We start from the raw sequence: 10,549 nt of genomic DNA, 5'->3' as shown, positions 1-10,549 counted from the left end.
AGAGAGAGAGAGAGAGAGAGAGAGATAGGTAGATAGAGATATATACATAGATATAGATATACAGAAGGGAATATTACTCAGCAATAAAAAGGATGCAACATTTGCAACAACATGGATGGAGCTAGAGGGTATAATGCTAAGCAAAATAAGTCATTATGCTAACTAACTTGGATGTAAATTAAAAAATAAAATATGGGGCATCTGGGTGGCTCAGTCAGTTAAGAGTCCAACTTCAGCTCAGGTCATGATCTCGTGGTTCGTGAGTTCAAGCCCCGCGTCGGGCTCTGTGCTGACAGCTCAGAGCCTGGAGCCTGCCTTGGATTCTGTGTCTCCCTCTCTCTCTGTTCCTCCCCTACTTGCTCTCTCTCTCTCTTTCTCAAAAATAAATAAAGACTAAAAAAATTTTTTAAAAGTAAATAGAATTTTAAAAATACATTAAAAAGTAACTCATTCAGAGAAAGACCAATACCATACGATTCACTCATATGTGGAATTTAAGAAACAGAACAAATGAGCAAAGGAAAAAAGAGAGAGAGAGGGAGAGACAAAGCAAGAGACAGACTCTTGCCTATAGAGAATAAACTGATGGTAGCCAGAGGGGAGTGGGGTGGGGGATGGGTGAAATAGGTGACAGGGACTAAGGAGGGCACTTGTCATGAGGAGCCCCAGGTGTCGTATGGAGGTTTTCAATCACTATCTTGTACACCTGCAACTAATATTACATTGTATGTCCACTGTACTGGGATTAAAATAAAATGAAATAAAATAAAGACTTTAAAATTTAAAGAAAGAAAGTAGAGACGCAGAAGATGCCCCAGGTCACATGCGTAAATGAGGGAGTCAAAATAAGGGACTGTTGAGTAATACTATTCCTGTTACTACTTTGACAACTATTACACCTAACGACAACAACGACAGCGACGGTAGGTTATGAATACTATGTTTATGAGTACTGACATAAAGAATTCAGTTTCGGTGCATAACATTAGAGAAGCAACACTTCTAATTTAACTTCGCAACTTGAGTTCACTATTCTCTCTCTCGCAAGTGTCTCCTTTTGAAGAGGATCAACTACGTGATTGGTGGGGCCCAGTGCAAAATGAAAACGTGGGGCCCCTTTTACCAAACTTATTGATAAGAATGTCAAGACCAGGACAGCAGAGCCTTAAACCCAGCATGGAGCCCTATGAGACGCACAAGTCACAAGTCCGTGAAGCTGGCCCTGCTTCTGAACCCTTAAGAGATATGTAAATCTTAGAATAATGCTTCACTGTAGGGGCAATGAAGGAAACGGGTCATTGGTTCTCTTATTCTTCTCATTTCATGAAAACTTTTGTTTCTGTTACCTCTTGTAAATCTCTCCTGTTGTCAAGAGTATCATTAGGATCAGAGATGTGTCACAATTCCTGGATAGCGAATCTAGGGTTGTTTTCATTGATTCTTGAGATAATGTACTTCCTGTGGAGTTCTGATTCATCTTGCTGAGCCTCTTGAATACTATGTGAAACAAAAACTCAAAAAGCCGCTCGATCTCCATTCGTCCCTCTTGTCAAGCCCTCCAGTCAAGAAAGGATACGATGAATATGTTAAAATTAAACTAAACTACCACAAGGAGAAAGGCCCCCTCTGTTAGCCCACTTACGAAGAACGAACAGTGCCATTGAAGGCACAGCCTCACACGAGACTGTGCTAAGTGGTTCTCACAACAGAGATGCTAGACCTTTTCACTCCCGAGCCAGGACACAAACAAAAGAATGCTAAGAAAGCCCTGAAACGACAACTAAGATGAAATGCACAACGCAATGTCATTTAAGGGCGCTGGGATAAATTTTTAGATAAGAGCCACATTTTGTTTTCTGCAAACACAGCACAGGTGTTTTCGCTAGGGGGAGGTCTTAGGGTTTGCTTTCTGTCCTCCACGGTCCTTTTTTCTGAAGAAACGACTTACCATATTTACCCGATTCCAGCATGTATCTTTTCTTGCCTTTTATACGTCTCCGAAATCAGAACGCACCTTATAATCAATGGCATTTTACCATCGCTGTCAGCCAGGAGGCAGTTGAAAGGGAGCTGCCATTGCCTGTGTATCTACTGAAATCTGGTCATGGCTATTGTAGTATCATGACATATGATAAACATGTATCTAAATAAGCCAAAAAGAGCTCTCTGAGTAAATATAAAATTAAAATTCTATGGATATGAAAGCATTACATCATAGTTTATTTAGGGGTGTTTGTTTTCTTTCTTGGTGTTACATAAAAACTTAATTCCATAAAAAAGCATCTCAAATGTGATGAAATACTTCATATCTTCCATAGAATGCCATGTCTGCCACTGGCATTTTGGAAGAGTCTGAAAAGCTGCCCATGCACCCGCTGAGAAGCCACCCAAAGTTCGTACTGGGAAAATTCCTAGGTGCTAATAAAAGACTACTTTTTAAATACCTTGGGTGGAATATTGAGGGTTTTTTTACTTTCTCCTGCTTACAACTAGAAACCCCCCAACCTGAAAACCCAAACACTGGTAAAAGGTACTAGCTTCACAAGAGTTACCAATATACCGAACCAGATTCGTGGACAGATCAGTTGTTCCTGTGGTCATGCTTTTAGAGGAAGTTCGAGAACACCAACGTAAGGTCTAGAGCAGCACCATCACGTACAATACGTATGATGCAAGCTACAGATGCAATTTTAAATTTCATGCGCAACGTTTTTAAAAGTTTACAAAGTAGGTAAGATTCATTTTAAATAATATGTGTTATTGAACTCAATATATCCAGAAGACTGCCATTTCAACATGTGATCAGTATAAAAATATTTATGAAATATTGTATTTATCTTAGCCCTGTCTTTGAAATCTGGCGTAGACTGTATTCTGCACTTATAATATATCATAGTTCGCACCAGCCACATTTCAAATGCTCAATAGCCACATGTGGCTCCTGTATGGGACAATGCAGTCAAATCAACACATACGTTTATCGGCAAAATAACATAATCCCTTCCAGAACATTCAGCAGAAATTCAACAGTGGCAGCTATTTCCACGGCACTCTGGTGAATGTCAATTACAATGAACTGAGTACCTCAATGATGACAACAATATATGCTCTAGAGCAATTCTGCTGAAAACAGTCTAGGGCAGTGGTCTTCAAACTAGGCTACTGGTACATGAAATCTTTTCTAGAAGTATGCGAGCAGGGATAGTTTGCATAGGATCCGCTCTCAGATTCTCAGCTCCCGTGGATCTTCTCTACTAAAATTTATCTGCCTAATAACAACTTTTTTTTCCCCACGTGCTTAAAATTAAGCATTAGTTTGCAACTATTCTTAATACCGCTTGCTTAAATGCATCATTAACTGGAAAGAAATGCACGTCTTGACTAACAGCAGGATAGACTGCTGATGCTGATTCTGCAAATAGAACTAGAGTGTTTTCCTATATTGCAAAATGGTGACACTGGTAAAACCGATGCATAGAAATTGTATGTGATTTCTTTCTTATAAGGTCCGTCATTCAATTAAATGAGTGAAAACCTGTTTTCTCAGGTTGAATCTTGAAATATCTTTTCCAATCAAAGTCAACCCTCATTTCATTTTATAAGTATTTTCTACCTCCCATTTTCGAAAACAAAATATGGTATTTTCCAGACCGATTATTCTTTACCTATGTATATTTTTCTCCTGATAAAATATGGTTGAAACGTTTGATTCTGTGGTCTAATAAAATTAATGGAATTTTAAAATTTTTGTACATGATTCCTAGTTAATTATTCCAGAAACCCGACACCAGAGTTGTAAAAACATATGCATAAGTGTTTACCAAAGGAAACTACATCTGCCATCGGATTTCTTCTTTCATACATGAATTATGTTAGCTACATATTACATTCTTTAATTTAAAATCACATGAGAAACAAAATTATTAATTTCTCAATTTATTTTGAAGTAGATAAAAATCTCATTATAATTTTAGTCTATTTAATCTACTAATATTTAATCTATTTACTCCTCAAAGTGCATATCAGTTCCTTTTTTCCACTGTGAAATGAAGTAGAACACTTTTTCTGAAGGTACAGCTGATATGGCTGATTATTTTGATATGGACATTGCTTTTGCCAATTAAGTTATATTATAAATATTTTCTATGAAATCATGACCCGAAGTTACAGCCTCCAAGTTTTATATTTAAAGGGTATAACAAATTCAAGGCACTTTGTCAAAATTATTGTATCGGCTAAGGCATATTCATCTAAGTATTTTGATTTTTCCAACCTTTTGTAAGCACATTGGATTAAAAATAATGCCTCAAAATGAAAGTATGACCGATATTATAGTCATTTGCTAAAGCATGGTAAAGTCATTTTGGTAAACTTACCAGAAAACTCAGAAATAAATGATTCGGCAACAAATCCTTTTGTAAAATTGGGGCTTCTTTGCTTTCATGGAACTAAGGATAGGCCTAATCAAAAGTTCTCTGTTAACAATTTTAAATTTTAATTAAAACATTTAAATCACTAAAAATTATTTTTGGTGACAGATCACTGTGATTTTTGACTTATGACTTGGCCATTCATTCCATTCCCTTCTACCTATTTATGGGAACAAAGTTTTCTGAGTTCTTAGAGTTCTATATGTGAAAAATAGGAATAACATTTATACTGTACTGTCTCATTAGAAGTAACAGTCATCCTTAGAGTCATGAACTAATTTGGGGGAAATAACAACTATAGGCACTCAAAGGATGTATTTCCAACCAAATTTGAGTTTTCATTTTTAGTAAGCACTTATAAATATATGTAAAATTTCATATTGTTTTGAGAAACTGTATACTACTAATAATTCAATGATAAAAAGTTTAATAGTTAATAAACTTAGCATTAGAGGAAAATTTATTTCAACCCATATGTAAAACACAGAGATGTACAGTAGGATGACCAGTAAAAGGCTTTTAAACACAAAAATATATTACATTAGGATAAATTATTGAGGGGAGTTACACAGAATGGGGACTTCAGGGAGATAATATCATGAAAGTTTCTGACCATGTTTTTTTTCCCTTTGTTTGCTTTTAAATCAACAATGACAAGTATCAAGATATTATGGTAGTTTCAGTTCACTGAATGAATATAAAAATCTGACTAAATCATTTTGTTTAAAAGTCTAAGTATTTATAATATGCTAGAATAGAAATAATAACTACAAACAATTAAACACACGATAAGAAATTTCAGATGCCAGCTTCAAGATGGATGATGGAGTTGAGATTTCTCAAAATTATTTTAGCTGGCCTATAATTGGAAAGTTTGAAAACCACTGCTATAGAACACAGTCTCAGTGAAGCCCAGAGGAAAACTAAGTGGGGGAAAGGAAATTTAGAGATATTTCTTTTATTTTGTTGTCATTTTTAATTTCTGAATATAGCAGAAACCACTATAAGTTGAAGTATACCAGCTTATTTTCCAGGCCGGTAATGCAACCTTGCAATGGGTGAAATTGTAGGGATATCCTGAGCAATCCACAAACACTGCACTTACTCACTACGGGCACTAGATGGCAAATATGCACTGGGCATGCAGCCCTCTTCCCCTCTTCCAAGGGCTCTCTCAATCATCCAATCTCCTCCTGCAAAAAGGAAAAGGATATGACTAACAGCGACAATCACAACAAATAATTACAGGAAATATTTGTTCCCATTTTCCAGGGACAGTAATAAGCCTTTATCATCTCTGAAAATTTCATAAAGTGGCCTTGTTTATGAAGGTAGCCTACCCTTCATTAATACCACCTACAAATAACATTAATACATTCTATTATAGAACCATGCACTTTGATCATAAAACCCAAACCTTATGCAGCTAAGAACTTCAGTTCCAGCAAACCCAAAAAGCAGCATCTATGATATTCCAAGCAAAAGGCTAAAACTTTCATTTCACTGAACCTTTAAACAACTCTAAGAGATAGGTGTTACTATTACCCCATATTACAGGTAAGAAAGCAGGAAAATGGCCCCAAACCATTCAGTTAGTAGGAAAATGCAGGTTTTGTTTTGTTTTGTTTTTCCTAATTCAGTAGCCATGCCCTTAAATAGTATACTGTGTGATGTTTCAGTGGGGCGTGTGTGTGTGTGTGTGCGCGCACCTGTCTATGTGTCTTTCTGCATTTGGTTATGCATATTTGTCTTTCTGTGCTTCTGTGTGGTTCTGTGCATGTGGAAGTGTGTGTGTGTGTGTGTGTGTGTGTGTGTGTGCACACACACACACAAACACCTGTGCACTCCGGATCTTTTAGATCTCTTTCTGGTAATCTTTGCATCTGCTTTTATCCTGTATAGTCATTGGAGGGAGCTCAATAATTTCCATTTTCTCTTGAAGAGGCTAAGAAAAAGGTACATTAAAAGTCATAGTGTCCTTTGAAAAAGTGTTATTTGTGTGTCTTTTTGTAAGTATTTGAGTCTCTTTTTTCACATGTATAAATCTGCGTATGTCTCTATATCTGTGCATGTGTCTGTGTTTGTTTGCAGCATGACTGAGTCCATGTATGCATCTATATGTGTATGTTGGCACATGTATGTGTGTGCATCCATGTATCTGATGCACGTCTAGGACTGAGTGCCACGTGGGCACGGGAGTACATTTGTAGATTATTTGTGTGTATGTACACATGTGACAACGTGTATCCATGTTGACATGTGAAGGTGCATGTCTGCATTTGTGTGCCTGCGGATGTGTATTTTATACCATGTTTAGGTCCGTGTTGTCTGCAAATATATGTGTGAACGTCTCTTTTATATGCCGAGGGCGTGTATTCCTGGGTGGGTACAGCTGGCATCTGAGTGGACATGTGCATGTGCATTTATGTGCCCGTATGTTGCACACACATATGCTCTTATAGAGTTGTGTGCGCATGTGCCTATAAGGGGGGTTGGGAGTGTGTCACCATCTGAGTAGATGAAATCTTGTTTTCTTTGGAGGCAGTGCCCATGTCTACGTGTACATATGTAAGTCTGTAGACCTGTACCTATACTCTCATGTATATATCTCTGCATGAGTCCATGTGTATCAATGGCATCTATGTCTGTGTGGAAATGTTTTGTCCTCATGTTCACCGCTTGCAATTATTCATCTGTGTGAGTAGGGGCATGTGTCTGGGTCTGTGTGTACATAATGTCTGTGCCTGTGTCTGAGTGTGAGTCAATGGGTCTGGACCTGTACATCCTCGCCTGGAAGCCTCTTTGTGACGAGGTGCTTCTACCTCCACGGGTGCGTGCTTCAGTGCTCATCCATCTGTTCGGCCACCTCTACATGTGTCTATGTGTGTGACCATCTGCACGTCCATGGGGACGGGCGTGAGTGTGTCTACATCAATCTGTCTACGCGACAAGGAATTTCTTTGGCTGGCTCTGCAGGTGAATGGATCTGTGTGTCCCTGTGCAGATGTTCGTGTTGCTGCATGATAGAAGGACTCTGTGTGCGTGGGAATTTTGCATGTCTGTGTGTACATGTCTGGCCGTGTTTGTGCACGCTTCTGTGGTGTGCACACTCATCTATGTTTGCATGCACACACACGGCGGTACATACAAGTGTCTGCACAACTGTATGTCTGAAGGGTATCCTGGATTCTGCCCGTGTGCGCATGCATTTCTAAGACTAGGTGCACAGATCAACAGACACGCGTGCTTCTGTGTGCCTCTGTGTTTGCTCCGGTGGATGTCTGTGGGTCTCCGCGTCTATCTGTATATCCATGTGGAATACCTGCATGTGTGGAAATCTGTATATGTGTCTCTGCATGTATCTGCTCAAACTTCCGTATCCATCTCTTGGTGATTCTATATGGGTGTGGGTCCGCTGCCTCTGTGCACATGCCTGCATCTCTGTGAATGTACGTGCGCTCCTGCACGTGTATGTGACTTTACATGCTCCTCTCGCGCATCTGAGTGAGTCTCTGTGAGTGCAGAAGTGTTTGCATGTATATCTTTGTGTGGGTCTTTAGGCCCATGTCTGTAAGTGTGGGTATATGTTTCTGCATATAAAAGCATTTCTGCCCAATTGTTTTCTCTCTCTCTCTCTCTCTCTCTCTCTCTCTCTCTCTGGATCTATATATAATACATCTCTCTCTAGATAGACAAGCATCTCTCTAAACGTATATGCCACTATCTCTCTGTGTATATGCAAGTCGAAATCTCTGTTTTGTATCTGTGTGCATGTATACATCTCCACATACAAATGTATTTATATGTGTACACCTGCGTGCTTGTCTATTTCCACATGTACACCCACATGCACGAACATTCCTTTCTGTACTTCCATATGCATTTTCATGCATATGCACGTGTGCACACTAAATTTTCATGGTGTGCATGTGGAAAAACTTGTTTATACATGTGTGCTACAATAACAACTATGCTGCTGTGTGCACACGTATGTGACTCTATAAGCATGACAACACCGGTAAGTACATGTTTAAAACACACGTGTCTAACCACGAATGACTCTTTATGTTTCAATGTTTGCATTCATGTCTCTGTGTCTGCATCTCAGTAAATACACATGCACCCGTGTCCACGTATGGATGACTTTATGCATCTGTCTATACGCATGCACACACGCAAACATGTGTGTCTGTGTGGGTTCACATATGCCTGTCTACATCTCTGCATAAATGTCGAGGGGTGTCTGAGCATGTGTCTATGCCTCATGAGCCTCTAGAGGCTTCTACATGTTTTTGTAAGTGCATATATGCGTGTGCATCTGTGATTTTGCATCTTTGAGGCTACGAATCAGTAAACACGTCCTCTGGATGCTGGCCAGGTCAGCGTATACGCCTCTGCACGCGTCCCTGGGTCTGTGTGAGTGTGGATTGTGTGTTTGTGAGTGTATGTTGCTCTGCACCTACACACAGAGCTGTGGGCATTTGTGTGTACCTGTGTGTATGCATATATGTATCTGTGTATGTAGGAGATGACCCCTGTTGGGACTCTGAATTTTATGTTCATACTTGGGAAAACATAGGTCTTTGGCTGCGGCTGTAGGAATCTACGGTGTGTGGGATTATGACACACCTGTAGGTCTGGGCCAGTGTGAATATCTGTGGCACTGTGTGCGTGTGTGTGCGTGTGTGTGTGTGTTCTAGCGTGTACTTATCTATGATGAATATGTGTGCACAGATGTGAGCACTTCCTTCCCGAAAAACTTTTCTGGTCATTTCCACACCTGCTTGTCTATGACTCAGCCAGCAGAAGGAGCTCAAGCTTTTCTTCCTACTCTTGAAGCAGCCAAGAAAATAAACATCACAACATGGACTCTCTGGAAAAATGTGGATTATGGAAGCTGGTGACTATGGTCTAAGAACACAGGCTTTTTATAATCTGAAGACAAAAAGTGGGTGGCTCCTCAGTTCTTCAAATCCCGCCGCCGTCGCAGGCATTTATGTGGGGGACCCTGGCGCACACCCACCTTCCTCCTCCTCTCCGGCCCCAGGCAGAGCCCGCATGCCGCCGCCTGGCCGTCCAAAGCCCACCCATCACAGAAGGGCTCCAGAGTCACCCCCACTTTCTTGCTCATCCTACTTGTCTTTGCCTCGACATTCAGATGAAGAGGCCTGGTGTCATTTCATCCTTATCACGAACTAAGAGGCCAGAGCCGGCGTCACCCCCAGTTTACAAGTGAGGGCTGAAGATCGGAGAGTCCGAGTGCGTCCTGTAGGTCATTTGGCCAACAAGTGGCAGAGGCAGAATTCAAACACGGGCCTGATGGACACCAAAGCCACGTTCCTTCTGTTCTACCACTGACCATTTCTACCATCGAATGTGCCCAGGTTCCAGTGCCAGTAAGCAGGCATGTTTGCCTCCAAAGACCGTGCTCTAAACCTTGGTTCTTTCTTGAAATTATCTTACTGAATTCTCCGGATGACCTCAAAGGAAGCACTCTGTCCATGTTTACAAATGGGCGTCCAGACTCAGAAAAGTCAAGTCACTTGTCAAAGTTCTGCACGAGCGTGGAGGTCCTCCGTTTGTACCCTGTGGGGCAACGTGTTGTTGAGGAGGAAGTGTGATAGAGTGAGCATGGGCCTCGTGAAGGGAAGCTGTATAGTCCAGGGTGAGCATGCATACTGTGCTGTTCTTTTTGGTGGATGAGGCCTCCTGAGACTTGTGTAATGAGACTGTGCAGTTGGGGGCAAGTGTGGGTCTTCTGGGGTGAATGTGCGTGTTGTGGTTACGTCTCTGTGTGTGGATCTTGTCTGTGCCATGGTATGAGTCTCTGAGGACTGTGGGGCAAGTCTGAGTGTTCCAGATCTAGTTCCTGGGTTAGGCGGCACGTCTCTGTGTAGCCCTGTGATGCTAGATGCCATGTGGTGAATGCGTCTTGAGTTAGGTCTCTGGTTGTATAGCTATAATCTCTGTGCTATCTTGCTGAGATGAGCACTGGATGTTGTATGGAAAGCAATTTGACAATAAATTATGTTTAAAAAACAATCCCTGTGCTACGGTGGGACGCTAAGTGTTGTGGGGCGAGTCTGGTAAGGCAAGGTGAGTCTGACGGCGGTGGAGAA

At 40.7% G+C, this 10,549-nt stretch overlaps 1 long non-coding RNA gene across 1 annotated transcript in view; it reads right to left on the bottom strand.

Moving 5' to 3' along the window:
• The window catches only part of LOC121025837 (uncharacterized), a 56,110-nt gene that overhangs the window by 32,756 nt on the left and 12,805 nt on the right, over positions 1 to 10,549 (bottom strand). The window contains exon 4 of the long non-coding RNA XR_005788163.1: positions 5,540 to 5,623. This is a non-coding gene — a long non-coding RNA (uncharacterized LOC121025837). The remainder of the gene's footprint in view (positions 1 to 5,539; positions 5,624 to 10,549) is intronic.

Source organism: Herpailurus yagouaroundi, unplaced genomic scaffold (assembly GCF_014898765.1).
Source record: "Herpailurus yagouaroundi ecotype Mexico unplaced genomic scaffold, PumYag 67702, whole genome shotgun sequence".
Taxonomy (NCBI): domain Eukaryota; kingdom Metazoa; phylum Chordata; class Mammalia; order Carnivora; family Felidae; genus Herpailurus; species Herpailurus yagouaroundi.
This window is presented reverse-complemented; position numbering and strand designations above follow the sequence as displayed.